The sequence below is a fragment of the Bos javanicus genome, chromosome 10, assembly GCF_032452875.1.
Source record: "Bos javanicus breed banteng chromosome 10, ARS-OSU_banteng_1.0, whole genome shotgun sequence".
Taxonomy (NCBI): domain Eukaryota; kingdom Metazoa; phylum Chordata; class Mammalia; order Artiodactyla; family Bovidae; genus Bos; species Bos javanicus.
Genome location: NC_083877.1, coordinates 4,181,772 through 4,208,261, shown reverse-complemented (window position 1 = coordinate 4,208,261; position 26,490 = coordinate 4,181,772). Strand labels below are relative to the sequence as shown.

Here is a 26,490-nt window from a genome sequence, read left to right as displayed (position 1 = left end):
TATGGACGAGTCTGAGTGAACTCCAGGAGTTGGTGATGGATGGGGAGACCTGGCGTGCTGCGATTCATGGGGTCGCAAAGAGTCAGACACGACTGAGCGACTGATCTGACTGACTGACTGACTGACAGTCAAAGCTATGGTTCTTCTAGTAGTCATGTGTGGATGTGAGAGTTGCATCATAAAGAAAGCTGAGTGCCAAAGAATTGATGTTTTCGAATTGTGGTGTTGGAAAAGACTCTTGAGAGTCCCTTGGACAGCAAGGAGATCAAACCTGTCACCCTAAAGGAAATCAGTCCTGAATATTCATTGGAAGGACTGATGCTGAAGCTGAAGTTCCAATACTTTGGCCACCTAATGTGAAGAGCCAACTCATCAGAAAAGACCCTGATGCTAAGAAAGATTGAAGGCAGGAGGAGAAGGGGGTGAAAGAGGATGAGACAGTTGGATGGCATCACCGACTCAATGGACATGAGTTTGAGCAAACTCTGGGAGATAGTGAAGGACAGGGAAACCTGGCGTGCTGCAGTCCATGGGATTGCAAAGAGTCAGACATGACTTAGAGACTCAAGAACAACAGAAATACCTCTATTGGTTGCACAAAGCTTCTGAATCTAGCTTTAAAAAAAGAATATTCATCCTGGGGCTTTTCCAAGCTTGACTAGGAAAGTGTCCTGCTGTTCTGGAGCATTAGGGGTTTAAGGTCTGATGTATAGTTTCTGTTTCATGTACCTCATTGGGACTAAGGTTCTTTCCATTTGATTAACAGAATGAGTCAAAAGTTCTCAGTGATGTTTCTCTGAATCTTGGTTCACTAATTTCTGCTTTGCTTCTGTCAAGGTTATATATAGCAAGGTTCCTATAAGATACTTAGAGTCTTAAGGTCTAATATTATGTTCCCCTTCATGTAAAGTTTTCATGGGCTTCTTCCCGTTGTTGTTCAGTCACTCAGTTGTGTCCAGCTCTTTGTGACCCCATGGAATGCAGCATGCCAGGCTTCCCTGTCCATCACCAACTCCTGGAGCTTGCTCAAACTCAGGTCCATTGAGTCAGTGATGCCATCCAACCGTCTTGTCCTCTGTCATCCTTTTCTCCTGCCTTCAGTCTTTCCCAGCATCAGGACCTTTTCCAGGAGTCAGATCTGTGCATCAGGTGGCCAAAGTATTGGAGCTTCAGCTTCAGCATCAGTCCTTCTAATGAATATTCAGGATTGATTTCCTTTAGGATTGACTGGTTTGATCTCCTTGCAAGGGACTCTCAAGAATCTTCTCTAGCAGCACAGTTTGAAAACATCAGTTCTTCAGTGCTCAGCCTGGTTTATGGTCCAACTCTTACATTCATACATGACTATTGGAAAAACCCTAGCTTTGACTATACGAAACTTTGTCAGCAAGTGATGTCTCTGCTTTTTAATGTACTGTCTAGGTTGGCCATAGCTTTCCTTCCAAGGAGCAAACGTCTTTTAATTTCATGGCTGCAGTCACTATCTGTAGTGATTTTAGAGCCCAAGAAAATAAAGTCTGTCACTGTTTCCATTGTTTCCCTATGTATTTGCCATGAAGTGATAGGACCGAATGCCATGGTCTTAGTTTTTCGAATTTTGAGTTTTAAGCCAGCTTTTCACTCTCCTATTTCACCTTTATCAATAGGCTCTTTAGTTCCTCTTCACTTTCTGCTGTAAGGGTGGTGTCTTCTGCATATCTGAGGTTATTGATATTTCTCCCGGCAATCTTGATTCCAGCTTGTGCTTCATCCAGCCTGGGATTTCTCATGGTGTACTCTGTGTATAAGTTAAATAAGCACAGTGACAATATACAGCCCTGAGGTACTCCTTTCCCAATTTTGAACCAGTCTGTTGTTCTCCCCATTATCTTTGCCTTTTGATTATTATCAGCACTATCCTTTGTATGAGTTAGTTGTTTCTTAGTTTCAAGTGACATAGGACCAAACTTAATTTGGCTTAGGGCTTCCCTGGTAGCTTGGCTGGTAAAGAGTCTGCCTCTAATGCAGGAGACCCTGGTTCAATTCCCAGATCAGGAAGATCCCCTGGAGAAGGGATAGGCTACCCACTCCAGTATTCCCTGGTAGCTCAGACGGTGAAGAATATGCGGGTAATGTGGAAGACCTTCTCCTCTGGCATGGCAGAGGGCATGGCAATCCACTCCGGTATTGTTGCCTGGAGAATCCCCATGGACAGAGGAGCCTGGTGGGCCACAGCCCATGGGGTCGCAGAGTCAGACACGACTGAATGACTAAGTACATTTAGTACTAAAAAAGTACATTTATTTGCCCAGGAAGGTCAAAGGCCCAGGGGCTGTGCTGATTTCAGACAAGGCTGGATTTAATGCCTCAACCATTAGTACTCAGTTTCTGTCTGTTTCTTTCCTTTGCTACCTACTATTCTGACTTTTTTGGGGCTTCCCTGGTGGCTCAGATGGTAAAGCGTCTGCCTGCAATGCGGGAGACCCGGGTTCAATTCCTGGGTCGGGAAGATCCCCTGGAGAAGGAAATGGCAATCCACTCCAGCATTCTTGCCTGGAAAATCCCGTGGACGGAGGAGCCTGAGAGGCTACAGTCCATGGGGTCGCAAAGAGTCGGACACGACTGAGCTACCAGCTACTACTATTCTGACTTTATCCTCAGACTCTATTTAGCTCCAGGCTAAATAGTGACAAGATTGCTAGGGCAGCTCTTAGCTTACATTTTCCCAGGTTCAAGTCCAGCTCCAAAGAGGTCTTTTACAGTAGTTTCTGAATGAGTCTTGAAATATATTCCATTTGGACCAGTTTAGGTCACGTGCTCATTGTGACAGAGGAATCATTGTGGACGGAAGAATATGCAGTATATTCAGTGGCTTACACTTCATCATGCGTTCTGTCCTTAGAACCAAGGGAAGGGAGCTCACTGGGGAAGGGGCAGATCTGCAGTGGGAGTCAGGAGCTGTTGTTGGAGGAGGCAAAATGAATTCTAGGGAAGTAATCCACAGCTGTGTATGTTCTATTTTTAGCATAATTATTTTTAAGCTACCATTATTTATACTGTCCATTTGGTCCCTAGTACCTGGCACAGTAGCTGCATAATCCATGTTGAAGGAATGAGTTCTTTACTAGTGACAAACATGAGGTCAGTCCCCTCAGCCACCAGTCAGACAAGACAGGGCTGCTGAGAGTCAGGGGCATAAGTGAAGAGAACATTCTTCCCTTGAAGCATCAATAGTATATCAGACTTTAAAGCAGTTCTTCAGATCTTTGTTATTAGATTGTTTTGATTACATAGGCAGCATTTGCACATGTTATAAAGTGAAGTACAGTTTATATCACTATATAAATGGATGGTTTTAAGTCTCTCCCTAAGTGAGTGAGTCTGACATACTTCACTTTCAGCCAGGTTGGAATGCATCCAAACCGTGTTTGCAGATGTTGCAAAGGCACCTCCATTCTACTGCCTCCCTGTCTGAGCAAACGCCTTCCCACCCTTTGGACGGGGGAGGGCGGAGGCAGAAGAAAGAGGAGGAAATTGCCAAGTCAGCTTCAGCAGTGCAGAGGGATGGTTCTTTCTTTTGCATCGTTCCACTCCTACTGCTTACTTTTTCTACCCTCTAAGCAGAGAAAGGCAGGACCAAGACTTTTGGTGGAGGACAGGACACAGAAGATTATGTAACTATTTCTAAATTCTCCCGAGTGGTACTGAAAATGACATATAGCTAGTACCATTCTGTATGCATAGAGATGAGATAATTCATTACTAGCACCATTGTATATGCATAGAGCAGAATTCTTTCATTACATATAATGCATGTTTTAGAGCAGTAGAGAATAATTCTCTCATAGAACTCTGCTTGAGAAAGGCTGAGTTAGATCTTTGTAAATCATCATCTTTGTTTTATTTGAGCCCCCTATTGTCTGTTAAAGAAAAGAAGGTTCATTATTTCTCTGGCTATGAACAGGAATGCAAACTGGGAACTGCTAAGTACACACACATAGACACATGTACGTATATGCGCACATATAACATTGGTACAATACATGTTGTGTTCGATATATATATAATATATATCCAATGTCCAACATACATTATACATTTCAAAATATATGTGCATGTATATGTATATGTGTATACATACATGTACACACACACACATGAAGTTCTTTTTTCACCTTGGGAAGGAAGGAGCAGTATGGCGTCCTGAGTGTGAAGGAGAGAAAACCCCCCCTCAGTACCCAGGGCTCCCCTTCAGAGATGCAGAAATTGCTGTTGAGGAGCATCGCAGTGGCCCAGACCCCGCTGGACTCTCCGCTCCACTGGACTCTCTAGGTCTGCTCTGTGAAGGGCGGGTGTCTTCCCCCTTGACAACACTGTGTGGGCGCCCTGGGCCGTGGTCGCTGTGGTCGCGTCTCTGCTTGGGGAGGAGAGCCAGGTGAATCTTGTGGAGAAGCTCCTTTCCTGTTGCCTCCTTCCTGCCCAGCATGGCAGCCCTTCTGGTGGGAAGAGGCCCCTCCCTTCTGCAGAAGGCTGAGCTTCATCACTGCCTTGCCCTTTTCCATGAAGCAAATGAGAAGATTCTTTTGACATATCTGTCTTCGATTTCAGTGCCTGGAATGAGAGCTCCAAAGACAGGTATAGAACCATGAGTCTTCTGACAGAGTTACAGGCGGTGTCAGAACTATGGGGCAGAGACACATGGGGCTTTCTGTGCCCTTGATCGTGGCTCCGAGCAGCAGTGAGCCCAGAGACTATGAAAGGAGCAGCCATGACTCAGGTCAGAGATCCAGATGGGCTATCTAGGGTTAGAAGGATCCTCCTGTCTTTTCTATGAAGTAAAGATCCTTTTGCGGTATGCACAGACCACATAGGAGTTGAATACCTTGAGTTTGCATAATGCTTTTCATCTTGCTACTTCAAAACACTTCTTTGGAGAGAATTTCTAAATAGAGAAATGAGAAGAAAATCGAAGCTTGATTGGCATAGCCTAACTCTGATTTTATAACATACTGAGCAGGAACGGTCTGTCATGTCACTTAATATTCCGGTGCCTTTTTTTTTCCCCTTCTCTCTCCACTGACTGCTGCTTCTCAGGGGTAATTTAACAAGCTCCAGCAGAGGATTTCATCAATCAGGGCTACATTATGAAATTTTGACTCCCTGAAAGCAATTTGGTGAGCAACTTTTCAAAGTTGATTTTTCATTAGAAAGAAGATGGGAAGTTGGGGATTAAGTGGGAACAAAACAAACGGGCAAGGATATGTATTACAGCTGTTCAGTCAAACAAACAATGAGTCATCTGGTTTTGCCTCAGCTTTTCTCTGTGGAAGCTGCCCTGCCTGCGGACTGTGCTGCCTTTTTGTATTTGTAAACTGAAAATAGGTTTTAAAACATTATTCTGATAAAGGGTGGATTCACTTTATTCTTGTTCCCTAAGGGCTGACCTAAGGATTGGATTTAGGAGTGGATTTTATTAATAAAAACTGTTCAAATATTTCATGATTTAAGTATTTATTTAATGCTTCATTTTTTAATGAAAATTCAACTGCCCTATTTCACATAGCCTTCGCCTAGGAAAAAGTGAAGTTTACCTTTTATTCTGGCGGCATTAGTGTGAAATATTTGCTTCATCACAAAACAAACTGAAAGAGCAATTTGAAATCAGGTCAAATAAAATCAAAAGTCAGTTTGGATAATAGTCTTTTCCTCTATCCTTGCATTCTATTCCTGCAGGGTTAAATTTTTCATAAGAGAAAAAAAATGTAGCAACAGAGAAAAAGGGCGAAAAATGAAAATAATAAAAACAGATTACTACGAAATTGTGTAGAACTTTCTATGACCAAATTGCTGCTGGTGACAAGTGTATATGTATGGAAATACTGCACTTATGTCTTCATTAATTTGTTAAATATTTATAAAGTACCCAGTATGTAACAGCTATAGAAGTGATGCAAGCAAAGTGATTTTATTTTATTTTTATAATATTTTATTTTATCTTTTAACTTTACAATATTGTATTGGTTTTGCCATATATCAACATGAATCCTCCACAGGTATACACGTGTTCCCCATCCTGAACCCTCCTCCCTCCTCCTTCCCTGTACCATCCCTCTGGGTCGTCCCAGTGCACCAGCCCCAAGCAACCAGTATTGTGCATTGAACCTGGACTGGCCACTCGTTTCACATATGATATTATACATGTTTCAATGCCTTTCTCCCAAATCATCCCACCCTCTCCCTCTCCCACAGAGTCCAAAAGACTATTCTATACATCAGTATCTCTTTTGCTGTCTCGTATACAGGGTTATTGTTACCATCTTTCTAAATTCCATATATATGCTTTAGTATACTGTATTGGTGTTTTTCTTGCTGGCTTACTTCACTCTGTATAAAAGGCTCCAGTTTCATCCACCTCATTAGAACTGATTCAAATGTATTCTTTTTAATGGCTGAGTAATACTCCATTGTGTATATGTACCACAGCTTTCTTTATCCATTCATCTGCTGATGGGCATCTAGGTTGCTTCCATGTCCTGGCTATTATAAACAGTGCTGCGATGATCATTGGGGTACACGTGTCTCTTTCAATTCTGGTTTCCTCCGTGTGTATGCCCAGCAGTGGGATTGCTGGGTCATAAGGCAGTTCTATTTCCAGTTTTTTAAGGACTTTCCACCCTGTTCTCCATAGTGGCTGTACTAGTTTGCATTCCCACCAACAGTGTAAGAGGGTTCCCTTTTCTCCACACCCTCTCCAGCATTTATTGCTTGTAGACTTTTGGATCGCAGCCATTCTGACTGGCATGAAATGGTACCTCATAGTGGTTTTGATTTGCATTTCTCTGATAATGAGTGATGTTGAACATCTTTTCATGTGTTTGTTAGCCATCTGTATGTCTTCTTTGGAGAAATGTCTATTTAGTTCTTTGGCCCATTTTTTGATTGGGTCATTTATTTTTCTGGAATTGAGCTGTAGGAGTTGCTTGTATATTTTTGAGATTAGTTGTTTGTCAGTTGCTTCATTTGCTATTATTTTCTCCCATTCTGAAGGCTGTCTTTTCACTTTGCTTATAATTTCCTTTGTTGTGCAGAATCTTTTAAGTTTAATTAGGTCCCATTTGTTTATTTTTGCTTTTATTTCCAATATTCTGGGAGGTGGGTCATAGAGGATCCTGCTGTGATGTATGTTGGAGAGTGTTTTGCCTATGTTCTCCTCTAGGAGTTTTATAGTTTCTGGTCTTACGTTTATCTTTAATCCATTTTGAGTTTATTATTGTGTATGGTGTTAGAAAGTGTTCTAGTTTCATTCTTTCACAAGTGGTTGACCAGTTTTCCCAGCACCACTTGTTAAAGAGATTGTCTTTTCTCCATCGTATATTCTTGCCTCCTTTGTCAAAGATAAGGTGTCCATAGGTGCGTGGATTTATCCCTGGGCTTTCTATTTTGTTCCATTGATCTATATTTCTGTCTTTGTGCCAGTACCATACTGTCTTGATGACTGTGGCTTTGTAGTAGAGCCTGAAGTCAGGCAGGTTGATTCCTCCAGTTCCATTCTTCTTTCTCAAGATTGCTTTGGCTATTTGAGGTTTTTTGTATTTCCATACAAATTGTGAAATTATTTGTTTTAGCTCTGTGAAGAATACTGTTGGTAGCTTGATAGGGATTGCATTCAATCTATAAATTGCTTTGGGTAGTATACTCATTTTCACTATATTGATTCTTCCAATCCATGAACATGGTATATTTCTCCATCTATTAGTGTCCTCTTTGATTTCTTTCACCAGTGTTTTATAGTTTTCTATATATAGGTCTTTAGTTTCTTTAGGTAGATATATTCCTAAGTATTTTATTCTTTTCATTGCAATGGTGAATGGAATTGTTTCCTTAATTTCTCTGTTTTCTTCTTCTGTGTGTTGATTTTATATCCTGCAACTTTACTATATTCATTGATTAGTTCTAGTAATTTTCTGGTGGAGTTTTTAGGGTTTTCTATGTAGAGGATCATGTCATCTGCAAACAGTGAGAGTTTTACTTCTTCTTTTCCAATTTGGATTCCTTTTATTTCTTTTTCTGCTCTGATTGCTGTGGCCAAAACTTCCAAAACTATGTTGAATAGTAATGGTGAAAGTGGGCACCCTTGTCTTGTTCCTGACTTTAGGGGAAATGCTTTCAATTTTTCACTATTGAGGATAATGTTTGCTGTGGGTTTGTCATATACAGCTTTTATTATGTTGAGGTATGTTCCTTCTATTCCTGCTTTCTGGAGAGTTTTTATCATAAATGGATGTTGAATTTTGTCAAAGGCTTTCTCTGCATCTATTGAGATAATCATATGGTTTTTATTTTTCAATTTGTTAATGTGGTGTATTACATTGATTGATTTGTGGATATTGAAGAATCCTTGCATCCCTAGGAAAAGCACACTTGGTCATGGTGTATGTCTTTTTAATGTATTGTTGGAATCTGATTGCTAGAATTTTGTGAAGGATTTTTGCATCTATGTTCATCAGTGATATTGGCCTGTAGTTTTCTTTTTTTGTGGCATCCTTCTCAGGTTTTGGTATTAGGGTGATGGTGGCCTCATAGAATGAGTTTGGAAGTTTACCTTCCTCTGCAATTTTCTGGAAGAGTTTGAGTAGGATAGGTGTTAGCTCTTCTCTAAATTTTTGGTAGAATTCAGCTGTGAAGCCGTCTGGACCTGGGCTTTTGTTTGCTGGAAGATTTCTGATTACAGTTTCAATTTCCGTGCTTGTGATGGGTCTGTTAAGATTTTCTATTTCTTCCTGGTCCAGTTTTGGAAAGTTGTACTTTTCTAAGAAGTTGTCCATTTCTTCCACGTTGTCCATTTTATTGCCATATAATTGCTGATAGTAGTCTCTTATGATCCTTTGTATTTCTGTGTTGTCTGTTGTGATCTCTCCATTTTCATTTCTAATTTTATTGATTTGACTTTTCTCCCTTTGTTTCTTGATGAGTCTGGCTAATGGTTTGTCAATTTTATTTATCCTCTCAAAGAACCAGCTTTTGGCTTTGTTAATTTTTGCTATGATCTCTTTTGTTTCTTTTGCATTTATTTCTGCCCTAATTTTTAAGATTTCTTTCTTTCTACTAACCCTGGGGTTCTTCACTTCTTCCTTTTCTAGTTGCTTTAGGTGTAGAGTTAGGTTATTTATTTGACTTTTTTCTTGTTTCTTGAGGTATGCCTGTATTGCTATGAACTTTCCCCTTAGGACTGCTTTTACAGTGTCCACAGGTTTTGGGTTGTTGTGTTATCATTTTCATTTGTTTCTATGCAAATTTTGATTTCTTTTTTGATTTCTTCTGGGATTTGTTGGTTATTCAGCAGCGTGTTGTTCAGCCTCCATAGGTTGGAATTTTTAATAGTTTTTCTCCCGTAATTGAGATCTAATCTTACTGCATTGTGGTCAGAAAAGAAGCTTGGAATGATTTCAATTTTTTTGAATTTACCAAGGCTAGATTTATGGCCCAGGATGTGATCTATCCTGGAGAAGGTTCCGTGTGCACTTGAGAAAATGGTGAAATTCATTGTTTTGGGGTGAAATGTCCTATAGATATCAGTTAGGTCTAACTGGTCTATTGTATCGTTTAAAGTTTGTGTTTCCTTGTTCATTTTCTATTTAGTTGATCTATCCATAGGTGTGAGTGGGGTATTAAAGTCTCCCACTATTATTGTGTTATTGTTAATTTCCCCTTTCATACTTGTTAGCATTTGTCTTACATATTGTGATGCTCCTATGTTGGGTGCATATATATTTATAATTGTTATATCTTCTTCTTGGATTGATCCTTTGATCATTATGTAGTGACCATCTTTGTCTCTTTCCACAGCCTTTGTTTTAAAGTCTATTTTATCTGATATGAGTATTGCTACTCCTGCTTTCTTTTGGTCCCTATTTGCATGGAATATCTTTTTCCAGCCCTTCACTTTCAGTCTGTATGTGTCCCCTGTTTTGAGGTGGGTCTCTTGTAGACAACATACATAGGGGTCTTGTTTTTGTTTCCATTCAGCCAGTCTTTGTCTTTTGGTTGGGGCGTTCAACCCATTGACGTTTCAGGTAATTATTGATAAGTATGATCCCGTTGCCATTTACTTTATTGTTTTGGGTTCAAGTTTATACACCCTTTTTGTGTTTCCTGTCTAGAGAATATCCTTTAGTATTTGTTGGAGAGCTGGTTTGGTGGTGCTGAATTCTCTCAGCTTTTGCTTGTCTGTAAAGCTTTTGATTTCTCCTTCATATTTGAATGAGATCCTTGCTGGGTACAGTAATCTGGGCTGTAGGTTATTTTCTTTCATCACTTTAAATATGTCTTGCCATTCCCTCCTGGCTTGAAGAGTTTCTATTGAAAGATCAGCTCTTATCCTTATGGGAATTCCCTTGTGTGATATTTGTTGTTTTTCCCTTGCTGCTTTTAATATTTGTTCTTTGTGTTTGATCTTTGTTAATTTGATTAATATGTGTCTTGGGGTATTTCGCCTTGGGTTTATCTTATTTGGGACTCTCTGGGTTTCTTGGACTTGGGTGATTATTTCCTTCCCCATTTTAGGGAAGTTTTCAACTATTATCTCCTCAAGTATTTTCTCATGGTCTTTCTTTCTGTCTTCTTCTTCTGGGACTCCTATGATTCGAATGTTGTAGCATTTAATATTGTCCTGGAGGTCTCTGAGATTGTCCTCATTTCTTTTAATTCGTTTTTCTTTTTTCCTCTCTGATTCATTTATTTCTACCATTCTATCTTCTAATTCACTAATCCTATCTTCTGCCTCTGTTATTCTACTATTTGCTGCCTCCAGAGTGTTTTTGATCTCATTTATTGCATTATTCATTATATATTGACTCTTTTTTATTTCTTCTAGGTCCTTGTTAAACCTTTCTTGCATCTTCTCAATCCTTATCTCCAGGCTATTTATCTGTGATTCCATTTTGATTTCAAGATTTTGGATCATTTTCACTATCATTATTCGGAATTCTGTTCCTTTACCTGCTGGGTATTCCTCTGTCTCTTCATCTTGTTTATATTGCTGAGTTTGGGGTGTCCTTTCTGTATTCTGGCAGTTTATGGAGTTCTCTTTATTGTGGAGTTTCCTCACTGTGTGTGGGTTTGTACAGGTGGCTTGTCAAGGTTTCTTGGTTAGGGAAGCCTGTGTCGGTGTTCTGGTGGGTGGAGCTGGATTTCTTCTCTCTGGAGTGCAATGAAGTGTCCAGTAATGAGTTATGAGATGTCTATGGTTTTGTAGTAACTTTGGGCAACCTGTATATTGGAGCTCAGGGCTGAGTTCCTGTGTTGCTGGAGAATTTGCATGATATGTCTTGCTCTGGAACTTGTTGGCCCTTGTGTGGTGCTTGGTTTCAGTGTAGGTATGGAGGTGTTTGATGAGCTCCTGTCAATTAATGTTCCCTGGAGTCAGGGTTTTGACTTACGCCTCCTGCTTCCGGTTTTCAGTCTTATTTTTACAGTAGTCAAGACATCTCCTTCTATACAGCACCATTGATAAAACATCTAGGTTAAAGATGAAAAGTTTCTCCACAGTGAGGGACACCCAGAGAGGTTCACAGAGTTACATGGAGAAGAGAAGAGGGAGGAGGGAGTTAGAGGTGACCCGAATGAGATGAGGTGGAATCAATAGAGGAGAGAGTGGGCTAGCCAGTAATCACTTCCTTATGTGCACTCCACAACTGGACAGCTCAGAGATGTTCCCAGAGTTATACAGAGAAGAGAAGAGGGAGGAAGGAGACAGAGCTGGCCAGGAGGATAAAAGGGGGAAATGAAAAGGAGAGAGACAGATCCAGCCAGTAATCAGTTCCCTAAGTGTTCTCCACAGTCTGGAACACACAGAAATTCACAGAGTTGGGTAGAGCAGAGAGGGGTTAGGGAGGAGACACAGGCGACCTGGTGGAGAAAAAGGAGTGTCCAAAGGGGGAGAGAGCAGTCAAGCCAGTAATCTCACTCTCAAGTAAAAATGGGTACTGAAGATTGGGTTCTTAAAGGTACAAAATTGATAACAAATACCAAAAAGCAAAAATTAAAAATCTAGAATGGAGTTTGGAATTTCAAAAATACAATGTTAAAGAAAAGAAGAAGAAAAAGAAAGAGGAAAAAAAAAAACAGTCACAAAACTTATAAAAAAAAATAGGTACAAAATTGATAACAAATACCAAAAAGCAAAAATTAAAAATCTAGAGTAGAGTTTGGAATTTCAAAAATACAATGTTAAAGAAAAGAAGAAAAAAAGAGAAAAAAAAAAGCAAAGTCACAAAAATTATAAAATATATATATATGAAGTTTGCTTTTAAAAAAATAGGGTCTTTTTTTTTTGCAAAGTAATAGTAGAAAATTAAAGGAGTAATAGAGGACTTAAAAATTTTTTTTAAATTAAAAAAAAGAAAGAATGAATGATCGTAAAAATAGTAAAAATATATCTAGGACTTTCTCTGGTGTTGTTGTGGGTATTGTGGGGTCAGTTCATTTTTGGCTAGTTCCTTGGTCCGGCTTATATTTCTCAAGATCTATAGGCCGCTTCCTATGTAGTCAGTACTAATGACAGGGTTTTAATCTATTGCACCTGTCGCTTCCAAGACGGTTCCCTCTGTTTTAGCTTCTTCTGTTTGCTGGTCTCTTCGGTGTCTGATTTCTGCCCTGACACAAAGGGGGCGGTGGTGGACACTTTTTTTTTTTTTTTTTAGGCTCACTTGTTCAGTCGCGCTGTGGGAAGGGAGGGACGCTGCAAACAAATAACACTGGTGTGTGCTCGCAGTGCCTCAGGCACACTGGGCCTGCCCCCGCTCACAGCGCGTGTACCCTCCCTGCCCACACTGCTCAGGTTCTAGGTTGCTCCACTGGGAACCATCCGAGGCCGGCCGTGGGCTGCCTGCACCTCCCAGGTCTAAGCTGCTCAGGTTCAGGCACTCGGGTAGTCCTCAGAGGCGCAGACTTGGCTGGGCCTGCGTTTTGTGCCCTTCCCAGGTCCAAGCAGCTCAGGTGATGAGGTTTGGCGAGCGTGGTCGCTGTGACTTATTGCTTCCCCGCCACTCAGTTTTCTGGGTGTACAACCGGCGCACCTTCTCAGGTGGATGTTGACCGTCCAGAACCCCAAGAAGTCTTAGTTAGCATAGAAGTCTGCTTACAGTTTTGTAGATAATGTCTCTCTGCAGCTGTGATTGCCCCCTTCTGGCTCTGGCTGCCTGTCACCGGAGGGGGATGGTCTGCAGCTGGCTATCTCTGTTCAGTCCTTTGTTCTGTGCGCGGGCCTGGCAGTGTCTTAGGTTAGGGCTGGCTTTTCGCGTGGTAGTTATCCCACAGTCTGGTTTGCTAGCCCAAGATAGTTTGCTTAGATAGCGCTCAGGGCATTCAGGCCAGATCCTTACTCTAAGCAATGCAGCCCGCGCCTCCCTGCCCAGCCCCCGCTTGCTAGTGGCGGGTGCAGGCGTCTGTGCTGCTTCTCCACTGGGGGAGTTACCGTTGGGCTCGTAATCTGTGGGTTTTAATTGTTTATTTATTTTTCCTCCCTGTTATGTTGCCCTCTGTGCTTCCAAGGCTCGGCACAGACTCAGCAGTGAGAGTGTTTCCTGGTGTTTGGAAACTTCTCTCTTTTTAAGACTCCCTTCCCGGGATGGAGCTCGATCCCTTCCTCTTTTGTCTCTTTTTTTGTCTTTTATATTTTTTCCTACCTCCTTTCGAAGACAATGGGCTGCTTTTCTGGGTGCCTGATGTCCTCTGCCGGCATTCAGAAGTTGTTTTGTGGAATTTACTCGGCGTTTAAATGTTCTTTTCATGAATTTGTGGGGGAGAAAGTGGTCTCCCTGTCCTATTCCTCCGCCATCTTAGCTCCTCCTCACAAAGTGATTTTAGAAGGTCACGCTTCACAAACTCAAATGGCCAAGAAATATAGATGAGTGATTGTGACCAAAGCAGTAGGAGTGACCAGGCAAACAGAGAATGCTTATTCAGTTTAAAACATTCATATTGAATTTAAAGATTACTCAGGACCTGCTGTGGACTTTCAATTTTCCATTCCTGGATCATGGAAGAGAAAATCAACTCTTACAGAAAATCTTTTATTTACTTCTATTTATGTTGAACCTTGCAGGTCTCCCTGGTGGCTCAGAAGGTTAAGAATCCACATGCAGTGTGGGAGACCTGGGTTCAGTCTCTGGGTTGGGAAGATCCTCTGGGGAAGGGAATGGGTACCCACTCCAGTATTCTTGCCTGGAGAATTCCGTGGACAGACGAACCTGGCAGGCTACAGTAGTCCATAGGGTCGCAAAGAGTCGGACACAACTGAGCAACTTTCACTTTCAGAATGAGTAAAACTCCTCCCACCCCCACCAAAAAAGAAAAAAGAGCAGGAAAGGGCATTCTAACCTGAGACGTCTCACAAGCACAAGCCTGACTAGCAGAGGAGAAGAGCCTTTGTGGGTAGGATGAGGTCTTGAACGCCTGTGTGAGGAGTTTGAACTTTATTTATTGTGCGTAGAATAGAATTTTTAGATCTGCTGCAAGTATCTCCTTTTCCCAGGTGGCTCAGAAATGTGGCTACCATTCCACCTGTCAGTCTGGCCCAAACCTAAGAGCTACCATTTTTTACTTTCTTTTTCTCTCAGACCCCGGGACAGAGTCATGTTTTGTGGAAATGAATCTCATAAATTGGTGATGGGTTCTCGCAAGAGAAAGGCAATATCAGCTCAGTTCAGTTCAGTTCAGTCACTCAGTCATGTCTGACTCTTTGCCACCCCATGAATCGTAGCATGCCAGGCCTCCCTGTCCATCACCAACTCCCGGAGTTCACTCAGACTCACGTCCATTAAGTCAGTGATGCCATCCAGCCATCTCATCCTCTGTCGTCCCCTTCTCCTCCTGCCCTCAATCCCTCCCAGCATCAGAGTCTTTTCCAATGAGTCAGCTCTTCACATGAGGTGGCCAAAGTACTGGAGTTTCAGCTTCAGCTTCATTCCCTCCAAAGAAATTCCAGGGCTGATCTCCTTCAGAATGGACTGGTTGGATCTCCTTGCAGGCCAAGGGACTCTCAAGAGTCTTCTCCAACACCACAGTTCAAAAGCATCAATTCTTTGGCGCTCAGCCTTCTTCACAGTCCAACTCTCACATCCATACATGACCACTGGAAAAAACATAGCCTTGACTAGACAAACCTTTGTTGGCAAAATAATGTCTCTGCTTTTGAATATGCTATCTAGGTTGGTCATGACTTTCCTTCCAAGGAGTAAGCGTCTTTTAATTTCATGGCTGCAGTCACCATCTGCAGTGATTTTGGAGCCCAGAAAAATAAAGTCTGACACTGTTTCCACTGTTTCCCCATCTATTTCCCATGAAGTGATGGGACTGGATGCCATGATCTTCATTTTCTGAATGTTGAGCTTTAAGCCAACTTTTTTACTCTCCACTTTCACTTTCATCAAGAGGCTTTTTAGTTCCTCTTCTCTTTCTGCCATAAGGGTGGTGTCATCTGCATATCTGAGGTTATTGATATTTCTCCCGGCAATCTTGATTCCAGCTTGTGTTTCTTCCAGTCCAGCATTTCTCATGATGTACTCTGCATATAAGTTAAATAAGCAGGGTGACAATATACAGCCTTGACGTACTCCCTTTCCTATTTGGAACCAGTCTGTTGTTCCATGTCCAGTTCTAACTGTTGCTTCCTGACCTGCATACAGATTTCTCAAGAGGCAGGTCAAGTGGTCTGGTATTCCCATCTCTTTCAGAATTTCCCACATTTTACTGTGATCCACACTCAAAGGCTTTGGCATAGTCAATAAAGCAGAAATAGATGTTTTTCTGGAACTCTCTTGCTTTTTCTATGATCCAGCGGATGTTGGCAATTTGATCTCTGGTTCCTCTGCCTTTTCTAAAACCAGCTTGAACATCAGGAAGTTCACGGTTCACATATTGCTGAAACCTGGCTTGGAGAATTTTGAGCATGTGAGATGAGTGCAGTTGTGTGGTAGTTTGAGCATTCTTTGGCATTGCCTTTCTTTGGGATTGGAATGAAAATTGACCTTTTCCAGTCCTGTGGCCACTGCTGAGTTTTCCAAATTTGCTGGCATATTGAGTGCCGCACTTTCACAGCATCATCTTTCAGGATTTAAAATAGCTCAACTGGAATTCCATCACCTCCACTAGCTTTGTTCGTAGTGATGCTTTCTAAGGCCCACTTGACTTCACATTCCAGGATGTCTGGCTCTAGGTCAGTGATCACACCATTGTGATTATCTGGGTCGTGAAGATCTTTTTTGTACAGTTCTTCTGTGTATTCTTGCCACCTCTTCTTAATATCTTCTGCTTCTGTTAGGTCCATATGACTTCTGTCCTTTATTGAGCCCATCTTTGCATGAAATGTTCCCTTGGTATCTCTACTTTTCTTGAAGAGATCCCTAGTCTTTCCCATTCTGTTGTTTTCCTCTATTTCTTTGCATTGATCGCTGAGGAAGGCTTTCTTATCTCTTCTTGCCATTCTTTGGAACTCTGCATTCAGATGCTTATCTCTTTCCTTTTCTCCTTTGCTTTTCGCTTCTCTTCTTTTCACAGCTATTTGTAAGGCCTCCCCAGACAGCCATTTTGCTTTTTTGCATTTGTTTTCCATGGGGATGGTCTTGCTCCCTGTCTCCTGTACAATGTCACGAACCTCATTCCATAGTTCATCATAGCCAGGTGCAAATATGAGTATTTCGGATGGTCTGTGCAAGGGGTAGGAAACCCACTTCTGCAGAATTTATATCAAAACCATCACTGGAGTCTGCTGCTTCTATCTTGAAAAATACATTTCCAAACCCAACTGCTTCTCCTGACATCTGCCACTATTTCTCCAGACCAAGCAACCGTCAGCTCCGGTATTTGTTGTTGTTGAGTCACTCAGTGGTGTCTGACTCTTTGCGACCCCATGGACAGCAGCACACCAGGATTCCCTGTCCTTCACTATCTCCCGGAGATTGGTCAAACTCATGCCCATTGCATCGGTGATGCCATCCAACCATCTCACCCTCTGTCGCTCTTTTCTCCTCCTACCCTCAATGTTTCCCAGCATCAGGGTCTTTTCCCTGATGAGTCAGCTCTTCACATCAGGTGGCCATAGAAGCTGACAATTCTGCCCCACCAACTGGCCCCCCTGCTGACTCTCTTGCCCTGCTGCAGTCTATTCCAGACACATCAAGCAAAATGTTCCTTTTAAAGTCTAAATAAGATCACGTCATCTCTTTGCTGGAGATCCTTCAGCGACTATCTACCGAACAAAGAATAAAATCCAGAGTCCTTCCTCTGGGTTTTGAGGTTTTAGTGTACAGCCTCTACTTCCTTCTCAGGCAGCATCCTCTGCCACTCCCCACTTATCACCCACTGCAAGTACACTGGCTTCCTGGCTATTCCTTTAACAAGTCGACCACTCCACTGCCTTAGGGCCTTTGCATTTGTTTTTCCCTGTGCTTGGATCACCGTTTCCGTAAATATTGCTACATCTCTCCGCATCATTTTGTATAACCTTAGCTAGAATGTCACCTTCTGATCACCCTGTCTAAATGCGCCACTCTTTAACCTTTATCCCTTTACTTTTGCTTTATCGTCTTTATCACTGCTCACTTTATTGTTGATTTTTCGTAGTATTGTCTATTGTCCCCACTGCACGTAAACTCCCTGAAGGCAGAAATTGTATCTGTTTTACTCACTCTGTTTCCCCAAAGCCTAACAAAGTACCTGCCAGAGAGAATAGTGTAAATCCTTCTCTGGAGATAGATGGGATTCTTCAAAGCCTCTACAATTTTTCAAACCCAGCATTTCCTTTTAAAAAAACTTCCAGGCATACCAAGAAGGAGGACCAAAAGAAAAGAGCTAGAAAGTAGAATGATACCTTTAGATGACCCACTTATTGAAATTATCAGGCACAAACTCTATATTAATTAATACCTTTTTAAAAAGCCAGATTAAACATATGAGACATGGTGAAGATACAGATGCAATATGCTAAAAAGATCTAACATGAGTACAGTGGGACTTCTAGGGAAAAAAAGAAGAAATAGGCTAAAAATAATATTTGAAAAAATAATGGCCAAGAATCTTTCAAAAGTCATTCAAAAACAAAACAAAACAAAACACCTTGCCACAAACTCAATCAGTTCTCCAAGCCCCTAAAGGGTTAGTGTTAGTCACTCAGTCGTGTCCAACTCTTTGCAACCCCATGGATTGTAGCCCACCAGGCTTCTCTGTCCATGGGATTCTCCAGCAAGAGTGCTGGAGTGGGTTTCCATGCCCTTCTCCAGGGGATCTTCCTGACCCACAGATCAAACCCAGGTCTGCTGCATTGCAGCTGATTACCGTCTGAACCACCACCCTAAAGGGATAAATACAAAGCAAACCACGATGAGGCACATCATTGTAACACTGCTAGAGGTGACAGAGAGGATACCTTAAAGAAGAAGGAGGAGGGGAAAGGGAAGAAAGGGAAGGGGGAGAGGAAGGAGAAGAGGGAAAGGAAGTTAGAAAAATAAGGCACTTCCTTCAAAAGAATAACAATAAGACTGATAAATTAGGTCACATTGGAAGATGTGGCAGAAAGAGACGGTGGCGGTCAGAAGGCAATGTAATGGCATCTTTAAAGTCATGTCAGTCGTGTCCGACTCTCTGTAAGCCTGTGGACCATGGCCTGCTAGGCTTCTCTGTCCTTGGGACTCTCCAGGCAAGGATACTGGAGTCGGTTGCCATTTCCTTCTCCAGGAAAAGAAAATCACTACCAAAAGGTAAAATTATGTTACCTTTTCGGATCTACAGAAATGTAGGTGGTAACCTCCCTGTGATCTTCTCAGTGTGGAAACCAGTTCTTCCAAGGCCTCCTACCAACACTGGCATGCTCACTTCCTCTGCAGGCCACCCAGAGCTCGCCTCGGGCTCCATCCAGGCCCTGCGCCCTCTGCACGCTCTCATCCCCAGTTGCTGCTCCTCTGCCCTCACCTGTACTCCATAGCGTTGCTTCCCGCTTACCCAGCGACTACAGACCGGCTCCAGGCTGGGAAAACCAGTGAACCTCTATACATCCAGTGGTCCGAGTTATACCTCCCACAAGGTCTGAACTCCTGTGTTTATCCTTTTGTGAGAATTCTCTCAAATTCTCAAATAATCTCTCCAAATCTCTCAAATTCTCAAATAAGGATGCCATCTAGAATTTCCTTATACTTTACAGTCACTCTTATCAGGGTGTAGTAATTCTTTATTGTCTATTAACATTATTAAGCTTCTACTGTTTAAGCCACTGATTGGACTCAGATTAATACAAAAGACTATGTCAAAATGTTATATAAAGGGCCATTTCACCAAAGAAACAGAGCAAATTCTAAATTTGAATTCAGCTAATAATACAACTTCAAATTACACAAAACAAAAATGGACATAACTAAAAAGAGAAGTGAATTAATGTATCAGCATAGAAATTTAATATCTCATAGTAATTGATAGAAAAAAGCAGAAGATCTCTATATTCCAAAGCTGTTCTTTGTATAAACATCCTTAAAAAGGTGTCTCAGAATAGAAGCAGCCTGTGCCTCTATACACAAAACTTGCAGAAATTCAAGAGACCCTGTGGAAAATTATCTCCCAATAGTTGTTTGGTGGTATATGGGTTAAAAAAGTTTAAATATTTTTCCTTAGCAGGCAAGTTTAATTTTTCTTGCTTAAAGCATTTGACTAATTTTTTTCAATGTGAGATTTGCAATATGTATAATACATTGGTGGAGGACCAAATGCTCCTGGGCCCTTTTTCTTTTTTTTTTGGAGAAGAAAGAAAGAGTGGCTTTATTACTTTTTCAGGCAAAGGGGAAACTCAGTAGGCTAGTGTTTCAAGACCTGTGCCCCCGAGAAGTCTTAATAGATGAAATGAAACTTATTCTGTATCATTATCCACGTCCACTCTCAGTTAAGTGTTCACTGATAACTCGGGCAGCTCTAACTGGAGTGCCTTAAAAATAACACCAGTTAGTATAAATTCTGACGTATCCATGTAAAACCCAGCACAAGTCTCATCTACAACAAGATAATGTCTCGTCTTAAATTAAATGGACATTTAATGTCTTGGAAGAATATAGAAAAAGGGGTTTGGTATCATATATGAAATGAATCGCCAGTCCAGGTTTGATGCATGATACAGGGTGCTCGGGGCTGGTGCACTGGGATGACCCAGAGGGACGGTACGGGGAGGGAGGTGGGAGGGTGGTTCAGGATGGGGAACACGTGTACACCCGTGGCAGATTCATGTTGATGTATGGCAAAACCAATACAATATTGTAAAGCAATTAGCCTCCAATTAAGTAAATTTATATTTTAAAAAAAGAAAAAGGGGTTTGGGGTTGTCTGGGAAAGGAGAGAAAGGCTAAGAATGTACAACAGGAAGAGCTACCTGATTCCATTATTTAACCATACACAAAGAGAAACTTTTCTCTGCATGCATAGCAGCTCTGACCTCCCCTCAGGTATCGTGACATAAGTTGGACTTCACTTCATCAGTTCCAGTGTGGGGGGCACCAGCCGACTTTGGAGTCAGATATTCCAGCCTCTGCGGCTGACTAGCTTTGAGAGTTGTGCACAAGTTGCACGTTTTTGCTCCTTAACTGGGAAGTAGATATAATAATAGCACTTACCTCATAGGGCCATTATGAAGAGTAAATTCTGAAAAGTGCTTGTATAGAGTCTAGTATACATTGTCAGTAAATGGTAGCTCATATAGTTGTTGAAAAGACATTAGTGATGATGGTCTTAATGATATATGGGAGAAAAATCATATCTTGTCCTCTATCCATGTTCCTCGCATATGTGAGACAAAAGCCATTCTGTAAATCACCAGTGGTGAGTGTAGACTCGCCATCAGAGTGATGAGGCATCTCTGAGACTCAGTGCACCTCCGGGCCACCATGAGGTTTCTCTGGTTAATGATCATCTGTCCATTTCCTGGACTCTGTGCAGCCATAGAGCTCCCAGATCCAGGAGTGGGCTGCAGGGTATGGTAGTTAAGTTTACAGAATGTTCAAAATGTATTCTGGTTCCACTTCGTTTTATATTGAGTTCACTTCTTTTTCATATTGAGTTATCCCTGGTGGCTCGGATGGTAAAGAATCTGCCTGCAATGCAGGAGACTCGGGTTCGATTCCTGGGTTGGAAAGATCCCCTGGAGAAGGTCATGGCAACCCGCTCCAGTATTCTTGCCTGGAGAATCCCATGGACAGAGGAGGCTGATGGGCTACAAAGAGTTGGACATGACTGAGCAAGTAACAGTTTCACACTTACACGTAGTTGATATACAATGTTCTGTAAGTTTCAGGTGTACAACATAGTGACTCATAATTTTCAAAGGCTATAGTTATTATAAAATATTGGCTATATTTCTTGTGCTGCACAAATATATCCTTGTAGCTTGTTTATTTTATGCATGGTAGTTTGTACCTCTTAATCACCTACCCCTATCTTTCCCCTCCTCCCCCTCCCCCTCTCTACTCCCCCTCTCTACTAGTCTCTTCTTTGATTCGTGAGACTTTTTCTCTTTTCTTATATTCTCTAGTTTGTTTTATTTTTTTAATTCCACATATAAGTGATATCACACAGTATTTGTCTTTATCTGACTTATTTCACTAAGTTATTTATTTCACTTATTTCACCATATTGTTGCAAAGAGCAAGTTTTCATTCTTTTTCTATATCTGAATAATATTCCATTGTGTATGTATATGTGTGTGTATATATAAAGTTTTTAAATGAAACAGAATAATACTTCCCAATCATCTGGGGTCTAGAAGAAGCACCTCTTGCAGCAAATCTGAAAGTCCTTAATTATTTTTTTTGTCTTACTCATTTTATTTATTTTTTTAATACAAATTTATTTATTTTAATTGGAGGCTAGTTACAATACTGTATTGGTTTTGCCATACATCAACATGAATTCGCCACGGGTGTACACGTGTTCCCCATCCTGAAACCCCCTCCCACCCCCCTCCCCATACCATCTCTCTGGGTCATCCCAGTGCACCAGCCACGAGCATCCTGTGTCATGCATCACACCTGGACTGGTGATTTGTTTCACATATGATGATATACATGTTTCAATGCTATTCTCCCAAATCATCCCACCCTCTCCCTCTCCCACAGAGTCCAAAAGACTATTCTATACATCTGTGTCTCTTTTGCTCTAGTATACAGGGTTATTGTTACCATCTTTCTAAATTCCATATATATGCGTTAGTATACTGTATTGGTGTTTTTCTTTCTGGCTTACTTCACTCTGTATAATAGGCTCCAGTTTCATCCACCTCATTAGAATTGATTCAAATGTATTCTTTTTAATGGCTGAGTAATACTCCATTGTGTATATGTACCACAGCTTTCTTGTCCACTCGTCTGCTGATGGACATCTAGGTTGCTTCCATGTCCTGGCTGTTATAAACAGTGCTGCGATGAACATTGGGGTACACATGTCTCTGAAAGTCCTTAATTTTAGTGAGCATCAGAATCACTCAAGGAGCATGTCAAAAGTGCAAAATTCCCAGGCTCTACCCACAACATTTTTGAATGAATAAATCAGGTGGTGCCCAGTAATAAGCATTTTTAGTAAACTCCCTGGGAATTCTTCTGGTGTTGGTGATGCATGGACCACCCTTTGAGCAATATTGCCTCAAATGTACCAAGCTGGTTGGGGCTTATTAATCCATCTGATATTACTTATTTCTGTTTCTCTTTTACCATATTCCATCATAAAAAAATCTGCTTTTCAGCATGAGATGTAGAACGTGGTGGAGAAGATCAACCAGGGTGAGGCAGGCAGCTCTTCTGTTTCCACCCCAGAATCCTTATGTGGGTATCAGGGCCTGGACTTGACACTACAAATAAAAAATGAATTTTCCAGTGATTGAGAGACTGTGTCTTGGTTTGAGAGAAGAGAAATGGAGGAATTTCTGACTTTAAGGGCACAGAAATACATGAAAGAAAAGGTTATCAAAGAATAAAGCAAACAGTGTTTATTAAATAAAAGGAACACTATCCATTAATGTGGTTGGTCAGTGAGGATTCAGGTTATTATTACAGATAAATTCAGAAGCGATGTTTATACGTTTTCAGTGACAAAAATGGACCCTCAGGTTATAATTCTGTTAATTAATATCTCCCGTACTTGAGAAAAGTCATCTGAGGATAAAAGTGATGATAAACACTGTGTCCTTTTCCGTGTTATCACGTTGCAGGTGGACAATACATGATAGAGAGTGGCTGTCAGTTCTTCCCCCAACGTAGGACTGGGGGCAACTTGGTTATTATGGTCTGTTCCCAGCTGGCTGTTTCTAAAGAATGAAGTATTTCTGTTACAGAGACTCTGTGTTTCTACAGGTGCTTTCCTGTTCATTATTCAAATCCATACAAATACCTGCTTCAGCAGCAAAAGTTCCTTTGCTTCAGAATGGCAAGGTATAAATAGTTTTGTAAGATGAGTGTCTAGATCATCTTATAATGTTGAGAACATTGGCATATAGCTGTGAATCAGGTTTCAAGCTGTTGTACCATTTCTTGGGGGAAAAAAAGAAGTGTACTTCTTTAATTTATCCCTCAAAGGTCTAATGAATTTAATTGCTCCTATTTTGAGCCTGGCTTCAAACAGTACACCCAATTAACCTGGCTATATTTAAAGGAGGAGGAAATATCATCAAATAAAAATGCAACACCCAGAGATACAAAACTGAAAACAATGTTACTCTTCATTGAGTCATTTTTTGAGAAGAGTCGAGTGACCTCTTACATGCTAGCAAAGTAATACTCAAAATTCTTCAAGCTAGACTTCAATAGTACATGAACTGAGAACTTGCAGATGTTCAAGCTGGGTTTAGAAAAGGCAGAGGAACCAGAGATCAAATTGCCAACATCCATTGGATCATAGAAAAAGCAAGAGAATTCCAGAGAAACATCTACTTCTGCTTCATTGACTATGCTAAAGCCTTTGGCTGTGTGGATCACAACAAACTGGAAAATTCTTAAAGAGATGGGAATACTGGACCACCTTACCTGCCTCCTGAGAAATCTGTATGCAGGTCAAGAAGCAACAGTTAGAACTGGACGTGGAAGAATGGGCTGACTCCAAATTGGGAAAGGAGTATGTCAGGCTGTATATTGTCACCCTACTTATTTAACTTATATGCAGAATACATCATGTGAAATGCTGGGCTGGATGAACCACAAGCTGGAGTCAAGATTGCCAGGAGAAATGTCAATAACCTCAGATATGCAGATGACGCCACTCTGATGGCAGAAAGCGAAAAGGAACTAAAGAGACTCTTGATGGAGGTGAAAGAAGAGAGTGAAAATGTTGGCTTAAAACTCAATATTCAAAAAACTAAGATCATGGCATCCAGTCCCATCACCCTATGGCAAATAGATGGGGAGACAATGGAAACAGTGAGAGACTTTATTTTCTTGGGCTTCAAAGTCACTGCAGATGGTGACTGCAGCCATGAAATTAAAAAACACTTGCTCCTTGGGAAACAGTTATGACAAACTTAACATATTAAAAGACAAAGACAGAGACATTACTTTACCAACAAGGGTGCGTCTAGTCAAAGCTATGGTTTTTCCAGCAGTCTTGTATGGATGTGAGTTCAGTTCAGTTGCACAGTCGTGTCCGACTCTTTGCAACCCCATGAATTGCAGCATGCCAGTCCTCCCTTTCCATCACCAACTCCCGGAGTTCACTCAAATTCATGTCCATCGAGTCAGTGATGCCATCTAGCTATCTCATCCTCTGTCGTCCCCTTCTCCTCCTGCCCCCAATCCCTCCCAGCATCAGAGTCTTTTCCAGTGAGTCAACTCTTCGCATGAGGTGGCCAAAGTACTGGAGTTTCAGCTTTAGTATCATTCCTTCCAAAGAACACCCAGGACTGATCTCCTTTAGGATGGACTGGTTGGATCTCCTTGCAGTCCAAGGGACTCTCAAGAGTCTTCTCCAACATCACAGTTGAAAGCATCAATTCTTTGACGCTCAGCTTTCTTCACAGTCCAACTCTCACATCCATACATGACTACTGGAAAAACTATAGCCTTGACTAGACAGACCTTTGTTGGCAAAGTAATGTCTCTGCTTTTCAAATGCTGTCTAGGTTGGTCATAACTTTCCTTCCAAGGAGTAAGCGTCTTTTAATTTCATGGCTGCAATCACCATCTGCAGTGATTTTGGAGCCCCCCAAAATAAAGTCTGACACTGTTTCCACTGTTTCCCCATCTATTTCCCTGGTCCCATCACTTCATGGATGTGAGAGTTGGACCAAAAAGAAAGCTGAGCACAGAAGAATTGATGTTTTTGAACTGGGTTTTGGAGAAGACTCTTGAGAGTCCCTTGGACAGCAAGAACAAACCAGTCCATCCTAAAGGAAATCAACTCTGAATATTCATTAGAAGGAATGATGCTGAAGCTGAAACTCCCATACTTTAGCCACCTGACGTGAAGAACTGACTCACTGGAGAAGAACGTGATGTCGGGAAATACTTAAAGCAGGAGAAGGGGACAACAGAGGATGAGATGGTTGGATGGCATCACCAACTCAATGGACATGAATTTGAACAAGCTCTGGGAGTTGTTGATGGACAGGGAAGCCTGGCATGCTGCAGTCCATGGGGTTACAAAGAGTCGGGCACGACTGAGTGACTGAAGTCAACTGTACTAAATGACCTGGAGGCGTGAAGTGAACATGGACACAGTGAAATGGAATGATTGACTTCTTCACCAAGAGGAGTACACTGACCCACAGCCCAGTGAGGGGAGAAGAACCTTTCTTCTCCACCTCTCACGTAGACAATATCACACCTCCATAAATTCCTAAGAGAGAAAGTCTTCTTCCACCACCCTCCCGAATTCTGTCACAGAGGATATGATGGATGCTATGAAAGATACTGATTCAGAAACTTTCCTATAGTATCTTTAAATGAAACAGAACACCGTTTGCCGATAATTTTTAATCAATAAGACAATTGTGATTTGCTGTGCATACTTTGTTTTCCTGGCCCTTACTTAGATCGAGCTGTCTAGCCATCCATCCATCTCTTCCCTCCCACTCTCAGATTCATTGTTCAGAGAAGATCATTTCCCCAACACTTTCCACTGTGGTCACTGACTTGTCTAACTTCTTATTCCCTCTGTTCAAAAACTATCAAAGGAGAGGGATGAAACTCAGAAGGCTGTGAATTACTGCATCTTCACGAAGCACCACAGTTTCTGTGTGCATTTGAGAAAAGCACTGAGTTTGGGAAAACCAGACAAAAATAACCAGCTGATACTTTAGGGGTGCTTATCATGTGCCTTTGGCCTTGTTCTGATTTACTTAATCCCCACATAAGGCCATGCATTTATTATATCCATTTTACAAAGAAGTGAATCAAGGAGGAGGAAGGGTCAGTGACTTGCTCAAGGTCACAGTTCACAAGGCTTGGAGCCAGGACTGGAACACGGGCTGTAGAAGGCATGCCTTTAGCCACTACGTAAACA

The 26,490-nt window shown here is 41.5% G+C and overlaps 1 protein-coding gene across 5 annotated transcripts in view; it reads left to right on the top strand.

Annotated features, from left to right (window-relative positions):
* CCDC112 (coiled-coil domain containing 112) overlaps positions 1-26,490 on the top strand; it is a 218,052-nt gene that overhangs the window by 129,183 nt on the left and 62,379 nt on the right. The window contains exon 1 of one of the 5 annotated variants that reach the window (XM_061429932.1): positions 18,416-19,057. The exons of the other annotated variants lie outside the window; for them this stretch is intronic. The gene's annotated coding sequence lies outside the window, so the exon portion shown is untranslated. Of the gene's footprint in view, positions 1-18,415; positions 19,058-26,490 lie in introns of those variants that run through there. 5 annotated transcript variants of the gene reach the window in all.